Source organism: Alosa pseudoharengus, unplaced genomic scaffold (genome assembly GCF_046254945.1).
Source record: "Alosa pseudoharengus isolate Yale_2024_CS ecotype anadromous, Long Island Sound unplaced genomic scaffold, YU_APseudo_1.1 YU_APseudo_1.1_scf_15, whole genome shotgun sequence".
Classification (NCBI taxonomy): domain Eukaryota; kingdom Metazoa; phylum Chordata; class Actinopteri; order Clupeiformes; family Clupeidae; genus Alosa; species Alosa pseudoharengus.
The window spans coordinates 37,923,585-37,934,645 of NW_027468620.1; positions in this window are offsets into that span (position 1 = coordinate 37,923,585).

The window sequence follows — 11,061 nt, forward strand, 5'->3', positions numbered from 1 at the left end:
AGCACTAGGCTCAATGAGAGTAAAGCCATTGAATTTTATCCCCAATAAAAATATACTATAAATAGGCTGAGCAAAATTTCCAAAAAAGCAGGTGTAGTCTGTTGCTAGTGAGGCCCTAGATGTGTGTTGTGATTTTGGAAGTACTAGGCTCAATAACAGTGAAGCTATTGAATTCCCCCCCCCCCCATTAAAAACATATTATAAATAGGGCGAGTCCATTTTTCCATAATTACCTGCTGTAGCATGTTGCTTGGGAGGCCCTAGATGTGTGTTGTGATTTTGGACGGAGTTGGCTCAATAACAGTGAAGCTATTGAATTTTTCAACCATTAAACATAGATTATAAATAGGGTGAGTCTGTTTTTCCATAATTAGCTGGTGTAGTATGTTGCTAGTGAGGCCTTAGATGTGTGTTGTGATTTTGGAAGCACTAGACTCAATGACAATGAAGCTATTGAATTTTACCCCCAATAAAATATATATTATAAATAGGGAGAGTCCGTTTTTCCCGTAATAAGCCTATTTCACAGTGTCCAGGTGTCCGGCCTCGTTGATGTTAATGATGCCTTAATTGGCAGGTAAAACGTCTTCCTGCTTTTGTCTTTGCTGTGGACTTTTGCTGTCTATGGGACTGTGCTGTTCCACAGGAAGTTGATTTACACAGCGGCCCCATCTTGTGAAATGGGCTAATTGGCAGGCGTAGTGTGTTGCTGGGAAGCACTAGCTGTGTGCTATGATTTTGGAAGCACTAGGCTCAATAACAGTGAAGCTATTTAAATGTATTTGTATTCACTTTCGGTTTTGCACTTTGTAGACGGTCCCTAGACGCTCGGCTGAAAGCAGAATGCTCACAGAGATGCGTTTTATTTATCCACATATGTACACGGTTCTCTCTGATGAAAACTTGTTGTTGTAGCTTGTTGTCTACGTTGCTACGGTTAGATAGAGCTCTCTGTTATCCACATATGTACACGGTTCTCTCTGATGAAAACTTGTTGTTGTAGCTTGTTGTCTACGTTACTACGGTTAGATAGAGCTCTCTATTGTGCAATGAAAACTTGTTGTTGTAGCTTGTTGTCTACGTTGCTACGGTTATATAGAGCGCTCTATTGTGCAATGAACACGTTTCTCTTATGATTTATTGAACCGCAAAACGCAAATCTTGCGAATCTGCCAATTTCTGTCTAACTTTACCGAAGTACCTTAGACCTGGGGTATCAAACACATATTAAGTAGGCCTAGTGGGCCGGATTTGTTGGAATGAGACCTCGTGAGGCGGGGCGTCATTGTCATGGTCATTATCATTTTTCTGCATGGGTATCAGAGTGTTATTTGATGATATCACAAACAAGTACAAATAATGTAGGCCTACTGCTATCATATAGCCTACTACACTTTCTCTCTTGAAATGCCCTACTTCCATGTTAGTTTTTCTGCTTCTTCCTTCCTGAGGATGGTTTGTAGTGCTAGGTTTAATCAATTCATCATATTATAGAGATATTGCTTATTACACATTGTTGAAGACAACTGGATGTAAATATATTTTTTCTAATTTTCCCTTCCTACCGAAAACATCTGGGGGGCCGTATAAAACCTGCTGGCGGGCCTGATCTGATCCCGGGCCTTACGTATGTTTGACAGCCCTGCTAAGACAGTCTTTTTCACTATTTTTTGTATACAGAAGTCAGTCAGTCAGACTTTACATTTTGTCTGACATTCATTTTGACATTTCATTTCAAAATGAAAATATTCAGGTAAAATAAAATATATTCCTTTTAAAGGGCCCTGTCCTCAATTGGGGCCCTAGTAATCAGTCCCACTTTCCCCCCATTCCGACGCCCTTGGATCTGCTGAACTCCTTTCCAACAGTTTCAGTTTCTCTCTGAAACTCAACTTGGGCCTGCCTGCCTCAGCTGCCTGTGAGCAGCTTTTCAGTTGTGCTGGATTACTGTTCACTGCAAAGCGAGCAAGGATGAGCGTGATTTTTCACATTGATCTCTGTTTCCCGAGTTTCATCGAGTAGGCTGCTGTGGTACAAAAAACCCCCGACAACAATCGGTTTTACCTAGCTCGAGTAGCTGCAGCCAGCAGTTAAGGCAGCCAGGCAGCTACAGCGCTACACTCTGGGGCCATGAACATGGGGGCTCACAAACATGCCCCCCGAGTGTAGCGCTGTAGCTACCTGGCTGCTTTAGCTCCTGGCTGCAGCAGCTTGAGCTAGGTAAAACCGATTGTTTTGGGGGATTTTTCGTACCCCGCCCCCCCTCCAAAAAAAAAAAGTAACTAAGTAACTTTTACTTAAAGTACATTTTAAATGAACTACTTTTTACTTTTACTTGAGTACATTTTCAGATGGGTAATTTAACTTGTACTTGAGTAGTATTTTGATCGAGACCTGGCGAGACTGCCACCTAGTGATAGACCTCACGAAAATGGCCTGGTTTTGAGCTGACGTGGATGCGTCACTGATTCGACCCAAAGCGGCAACCGAGTTATGATAAAATGTTATGATAAAATGTCCAGATTGTGCGTTTTAATGAGTTTTCGATCGTCATATATTTCATTTCCATTCATCAGAGAGTTCCCAAAATCACATATAAGGTGTGTTATTGTGTCTAGTTTCGTAATTTAAAAAAAAGAGCTAAAAACTTAATATTACATTTTTGGCACTCAACGCATGGGAAGGAAAAATGTAATATTAAGTTTTTGGCACTCAATGAGTTAAAACAGTAAAACAGGTGAGAGGCACTTACCAACTGTCTGCCTACCAGCTCCTCCAACCCAGCATGGCAAGGATTGGTTGTGCTGTCACGTTTGGTTTATCTGTTACTCATGCTGCGGTTGGAGGAGCTGGTAGGGTGACAGTTGGTAAGTGTTCTTAACAGTTTTCTGTAATAAACTCCAGGTTCGCTAACTACGTTGTTGGTGCTTCGTTTTATGCGTAGGGACCCTGAGCAAGCGACTGATGAGGTTTGGTGCTGTTTGGAACAATGTTACTGGTTAAAAAAATGCTATTTGGTGAATTTTGTAGCAGGAATCACAAGAGCACATCTCACCACTCACTCAGAGCCCCCTTAACCTAGAGTCCCAAGTTCTGCCACAACTCACACCAATCCTACTCAACACTCACACACACACATCCAGACCCCCCCCCACACACACACACACACCCACATTCACACACACACATGCACACACACACACATGCACACTCACACACACACACACTCCTCTCTGTAGTGCTTGTGTAATCCTGGCACATCTCATCTGACTGTATGGTGCTGCAGTGGGATCAAACACAGCTGATTGCATCTTATCACCATGATCTCACACATCAACCCCCGCTGCAGCACACTGTGTGTGTGTGTGTGTATGTGTATGCACACGCTTGTGTGTGGGAGTGTGCATGTGTGTGTGTGTGTGCTTGTGTGTTTCTGTGTGTGTGTGTGTGTGCTTGTGTGTTTCTGTGTGTATGTGTGTGTGTGTGTGCTTGTGTGTTTCTGTGTGTGTGTGTGTGTTTTGTAATAAGCATGGAAGGTAGCTAACATGTAAACTGTCCTGTATTCCTTGACTCTACAGGCGTGGGGTTAACATAATGGGTTTTCACACTCCTCTGCCAATGTGGAGCGCAGCACAGCGTCTATCTGTTCTTTGAAGTGACTTGGCTGCTCTCCCACAATTGTGCGCCTTTGATGTGAACTCATCTGGTGGGTGACGAAGATGATGGTGCGCAGTCAGAGAATGCACACACACACACACACAAAGAGACATCCCATCCACAGCGTATTAACAGGCCAGTCTGTGTTTAACTACTGTCACACACACACACACACACACACAAAGCAACATACAATATGACAACATTTTTGATGTTTTTGACATTTGAATACCTTCCGTGAAATATTACATTGTGACAGGATTTGAACATAAATGGTCCTGCATACTGAATTAAATCTTAATCTGTTTAAAACTATCAACCAAAGATGCATGTAAATATAATCGACTGTTTCTGTTTCTTCAAATGTTTGATACCTTTTCATGTTTCTCACATCTGAAATATCAGAGAAAAGAAGAATTCACACAATGAGAGACACATATTTATTTACTCTGTACATCCAGTGGACTGAGAAACAAACACACTCACACTCACAAACAAACTCCTATATACACACACTCACACATACTCATACACACACACTCACACATACTTATATACACACTCACACATACTCATATACACACACACACACCCATACACACTCACTCACTCACTCTCTCACACACACACTTACACATACATTATTCACACACACACACACCAGGGTTGTGCACAATTCGAATTGCAATTCTGCTTCCTGTTTGCTACCTCAATTGAAATGCAAGTGAAATTCAAGAATTGAATTGGAATTTAAGAGCCAGTTTCAATTCAATTCTGGAATTTTGCACAAGCCTGACACACACACACACTCACATACACACACACACACATACTCACACATATTCACATACACACACATACACACCCACTCACTCACACACACACACACACACTCACACATATTCACATACACACACATGCACATACACCTCCATAAGACTGATTTGATTGACAGTGACTGTGTAACTGATGGAGTGTTTCCATTGCGACACGTCCCTGGGCGGAGCCAGTGGAACTTCCATGGCAGGATGAGGAGAAGTGAGGAGGAGAGAGAGAGGGGAGGAGGTGAAGAAGTCATAGAGGAGAGAGAGAAGAGAGGGGAGGAGAAGAAGTATACTGTAAGTATATATACACTGTAAGAAAATTTCCCGTAAAAAAAACAGGAATCAACTGGCAGCAGAGTTTCCAGGAAGTTCCTGTTATTTAACGGCGCCCTGGTTTAACATTAAGTTAACGTAAAATAACAACATTCATTTCCTGTAAACTAACAGGAAACAACTGGCAGGAACATTAACATGTTCTAAATGAGAGGAACATGAACATGTTCTAAATGAGAGGAACATGAACATGTTCTAAATGAGAGGAACGTAAACATGTTCTAAATGAGAGAGGAGGAACATTAACATGTTCTAAATGAGAGAGGAACATGAACATGTTCTAAATGAGAGAGGAGGAACATTAACATGTTCTAAATGAGAGAGGAACATGAACATGTTCTAAATGAGAGAGGAGGAACATTAACATGTTCTAAATGAGAGGAACATGAACATGTTCTAAATGAGAGAGGAACATGAACATGTTCTAAATGAGAGGAACATGAACATGTTCTAAATGTTAAAAGTGGTACAGCAGGAGGCTCAGTGATGCCCTGAGAGGGGGCTTCCTTAGAGTGGAAGGCAGACTCAACCCTCAGACCACGCACACACCACACGCACACACACACCACACACACACACACACACACCACACACACACACACACAAGGTCAAGAACAGGCCACTGGCCAGGGCTGCTGAGGGTTTGGGATGGGGGGTCCCTGTGCCATACGGTGCCATCTCTGTGTTGGCACCAGCTGACCAGCACTGCCCAGGGGGTGGGGGTCCATGGTCCACCTCTGCGTTGGCATCAGCTGGCGAGGACTGGAGCGCTTAGGTGAGGAGTGACATTTCAGATGATGAATGAGTTTGTGAGGGTCTGCCAGAAGCCGAGGCCAAGCATCTCACACACACACACACTCACTCACTCAACCACACACGGACACATACACACACACACACACACACACTCACTCACTCAACCACACACGTGTGCACACACGGACACATACACACACACACTCACACACAGTGAGGCTTCATGCATGAGCAGTCTTATGATTGAGACGCTTTCTGTGAGGATTTCACTGGTCATTGTAATTAGCTCACCTCACTGGGGAGCCTGACTCTGGCTGGGTTGCAGGACAGTGTGTGTGTGTGAGTATGTACTGTATGTGTGTGTGGAGAGGGAGGGCGTCCGTGATGAGGGGGAGTGTGTGGGGGATCTGTTGGGCATCTTGGGTAAGTGTGTGAATGCCCGATTCACAGACCCCCCCCCCCCTAAAACCATTTGAATATGAATCACTACGGAAACCAAGCGTAAAACAGAGGCACATAAAAGAGCTCCTCTGTTTAAGATTCCGCTCAGAGCCATCAAGCAGTCGGCAGCCCTGCAGATCCCAGATCCGTACCCGTCACTACTTAACCTCACACACACACACACACACACACACAAACACACACACACACACATAGCCTCCGCCCCTGGTTCCCAAGGCTCTGTAGAACAAGCGCTAACTAATGGAGACAATATCTGATTCTTTCCCCTTGAATGACACTGAGGAGACAGGAGCTGTGAGCAAGCCAGCCAAGGACACAGAACAGAGGGATAGAGAGAGGGGGAGAGAGAGAGAGAGGGAGGGAGGGAGAGAGAGGGGGAGAGAGAGAGGGAGGGAGAAAGAAATAGAGAGGGAGGGAGAGATTGATTTAGTGGAGAGAACAGAGGGAAACGGAGAAGGAAGAAGGAGAGCAGAGAAGAGAGGGATGAAGAATGATGGTGGGAAAGGAGAGAAGGGAGGAAGGACAGAACACACACTCTCTCTCACACACACACTCTCTCACACACACACACACACTCTCTCACTCACACACTCTCTCACAAAAACACACACACGCACACACACTCTCTCTCTCACACACACACTCACTCTCTCACACACACACACACACACACACTCTCTTACAAAAACACACATATACACTCTCTCTCTCTCACACACACACACACTCTCTCTCACACACACACACACACACACACTCTCTCACACACACACACACTCTCTCACTCACACACTCTCTCACAAAAACACACACACGCACACACACTCTCTCTCTCACACACACACTCACTCTCTCACACACACACACTCTCTTACAAAAACACACATATACACTCTCTCTCTCTCACACACACACACACACACACACTCTCTCTCTCTCACACACACACACACACACAAAGATGGGAACGACAGAAAATAATAACAACAAGGATGGAGAGCTGAAAAGGACGCCAGTGCCTACACAGGAGAGCAGGGGCCGTATTCACAAAGCATTTTATCTTACCACTAGGAGTACTCCTAAATAGCAATAAAGGTTTTTAGCTAGGAGTTTCTCTTATTAAGTTATTCACAAAGCCTTTCAGACCTACTCTTAGTAAGGAAAAATGGCAACTCCTAAACTAAGAGTGAGTCTTCGTTGCTATTGATGATGTCATTACTCATGCACAAGCTTGACTGAAGTGACCACCTTGATTGGCTGATGATTGTAACTCGGGAATGATTCCAAACACCTCCCTTACGATGATGAGTGAATAACTTTTAAGAGAAAAAAAAGAGAAAACTCAGACCTATTCTTAGTAAGGATAAATGACAACTCCTAAGATAAGATAAGAGTATAGAGCTCCGTTGCTATGGATGACGTCATTACTCATGCACAAGCCTGACTAAAGTGACCACCTTGATTGGCTGATGAGTATAATGCTGGAATGATGTCAAAAACCTCCCCTACGATGAGTGGCAGGCAACAGGTGGTGAGAATGCGTGCGCTATAAGTAGGCTACTGTGAGGGATGGAAGATGATGAATATATAGCCTACATGTAAATGAATAGAGTAAGACAAAGCAAATCGCCTAGTAACATAATTAAATACACTACGGATTGAAGCAGTATCTTTGCAACATGTTTTAAATTAATCTGTATGAAAACACGTACACGCAAAGAGGAGAAACAATTTAATTTGATTTACAATGAAACGTTACATTTAGTTTACATGCAATGATGGTTTTGGTTGTTGGTGGCGTTATTGCATTCCTTAGTTAATGCACAATTATTTCCTTGCGATCGAGAGCTCCTGTAACCGCATGTCCATTTCAAACATTGCGACATGAAATGCCACAAATAGCGGCTTAGGATTGTTTGCGAATAGGTCTTAGTGAGTTAGGAGTCCTCTCAACTTCTTTTCTTGTCCCAGGCTTAGCTGCTACTTTTAGGTCTAAAATGCTTCATGAATTACTCTTAGTCAAAAAAATTAGGAGTCCTAAAGTTACGAGTGACACACCCATTATTTTCAGGAGCTGCTCCTAAATTCGCTAGTTAGGGGCTACATTTAGCCTTAAAATTCTTTGTGAATACGGGCCCAGATTCTCCCAGTGACTAAGTAGGAAGGCCAGATTCTCCCATTTTCACAAGTACACTGTTTCTTTCTTCTCCCTCTCTGCCTGTCTCTCTCACATACACACACACACAGAGAGAGAGAGAGAGAGAGAGAGTGAGAGGGAGAGAGAGCCAGTCCACCCATTCACATTCCTCTTCTTTAGAAAGACCACACACACATAATGAACGTCTCCAGGCTCAAATACCCTGCCAGTTCCCAAATGCTTCTCTCCCTCTCTCGTTCCTGATCTTTCTCTCTTTATCTAGTTCTTTATCCCTCTCTCTCTCGTTCCCTATATTTCTCTTTCTCTCTTGTTTTCACTCTCTTCCTCTCCTTGGCTCAGTCAGCTCTCCTTCATTTAAGTACCTCCCCGTCCAGTCTAGCCCAGCTCCCCTCACACACACACGCACGCACACACATGCACACACACACACATACATGTACGCACGTACGCACACACACACACACACATACACACGCACTCACGCATGCACGCACACACACACACAAAAATACATGATATTTACGATGTGCTAACACCACTACAGTCAGCCACACGCTACATGCTAACACCACCACGATCAGCCACCGAGTAGCATGAGCAGCATGTGCTAACACACCGAGTAGCATGAGCAGCATGTGCTAACACACCGAGTAGCATGTGCTAACACACCAAGTAGCATGAGCAGCATGTGCTAACACACCGAGTAGCATGTGCTAACACACCGAGTAGCATGAGTAGCATGTGCTAACACATCGAGTAGCATGTGCTAACACACCGAGCAGCATGTGCTAACACACCGAGTAGCATGATTAGCATGTGCTAACACACCGAGTAGCATGTGCTAACACACCGAGTAGCATAGCATGTGCTAACACACCGAGTAGCATAGCATGTGCTAACACACCGAGTAGCATGCGCTAACACACCTAGTAGAGTAGCATGTGCTAAGACACCGAGTAGCATTGCATGTGCTAACACACCGAGTAGCATGCGCTAACACACCTAGTAGAGTAGCATGTGCTAACACACCTAGTAGAGTAGCATAGCATGTGCTAACCAGGGCTTTGAACCGGTTCAAGGAACGAAAACGAAAACCGGGAACTTTTTGTATTTTACAGGGAACAGAAACGAAACCGGAAACGTTATTATTTTTTATGTTCTGGAACAGGAACACTTATTTAAAAATAATGGTAACCGGTTAATACCGGTTTTATTTCGTTCCTCAAAGTTTTCGTTGCCTAATTAACTAAAAAAAAAAAAAGTAATTATTTTCCTGCACGTTACCATGACGGCTGAGGTTCACTTCCTGTGTGACATCACATCAGACATTCGCTGACTGAATGGAGAGAGAGCGATGGATTACAAAGTCTCCACTCCACATCTTAAATAAGAGGTGAATTACGATCCATCGTTAATTAAAACGCTCATTCCAAACACAATATCAATAGCTATATTTGTCGACTCCACGTTAATGATGGACTAGCGAACATTAGGCCCAGGCGCGCCTGCAGGTGTACGTCCGTACGCACTGTGCGTACCATCAAGCTACTCACAGGGTTGGGTAGTAACGGATTACATGTAATCTGGATTACGTAATCAGATTACAAAAATCAAGTAACTATAATCAGCCCAGATTACAATCAAAAAATTGTGTAATCAGATTACAGTTACATTGTTGGGGATTACCTGATTACATTTTATCATGCAAACAATGCAACTTTTTTATGATAGCCTAGCTATCTTTTAATTTGACAAGCAGTTCATTCGGATGTTCACTTTTTAGACTTTTTTGAGATATAGTTAAGAACAAAATTATTCATACCCCTGGCAAATATTAATTTTCTCTTGACCAATATGTTTGTTCTTACTTAAAATGACACTTGCACATGCCAAAAGGTTGCAAGACAATGTGGTAAAAACATAGCCTGGCTAACGTCAGACCTCATCTCATTGAGATGGGGTCTGGGAACTAGACATTCATTTTATCGTATTTGAAACGTGGTTTACAAATGCCCAGAGCTGTTTATTGGGCGCTACGAATGTCTATCTAATGCGTCTGTACACAGCTCATAACGGCTTCGGCGTGTCGTCATCGTCTTGCTGCCCTCCCTCCGTTTTGTGTTCCTTTGTTGAGGTGAAAACGAAGTCCATAGAATCCAGGCTGCCTAGCAGCGTGAATAAAATTGTGCGCGTAAGGCAGCATGGGAAAACCCAGGCTAGTAAAAACATGGAATCAAAAAAAAGTGTTTTTATCTTTTTTAACATTTTTTTTTATGAAAAATTGCATTCAAAATTCAAATTGCGTTCAAAATTATTCATACCCTTTTTAAACAATCACTGGAAACATCTTTATTTACCACCACAGCTCTCAAAATGGTTCATATAATACCCACCAAGCCTCTTCATGTCTCCACAATGATTGTAGACTGCACCTTTTTAGCAGCAATCTGGGGTTTGAGGCAGGAACGATTATTTGCCATCACTTTGGACTTGTGCTCACTTTTTTGACGGATTGAGGTCCACTCTAAAATATTGATATTGTTCTCTGTTAACCATTTCTTGCCTTGTTTGGCTGTATGTTTTGGATCATTGTGTGGTTTAATGTTCAAATGCTGCCTTTTGGGGCAGCCATGGCCTACTGGTTAGGCCTTTGGGCTTGCCGGTTCGGCTTCACTAATTCACGGATTGGGATAAATGCAGAGACCAAATGTCCCTCACGGGATCAAAAGATATACTTACTTACTAATTTGCATACTATTGGGGCAGGTCTCTCAGCACACTGCCTGATCTTTTCCTCCTAATCTTAATGTAGCCTCTTGGTTTAGTGTTACCGTTTACTTTGAGAAAGTCACCAGGTCCCCCTGGTTGAAA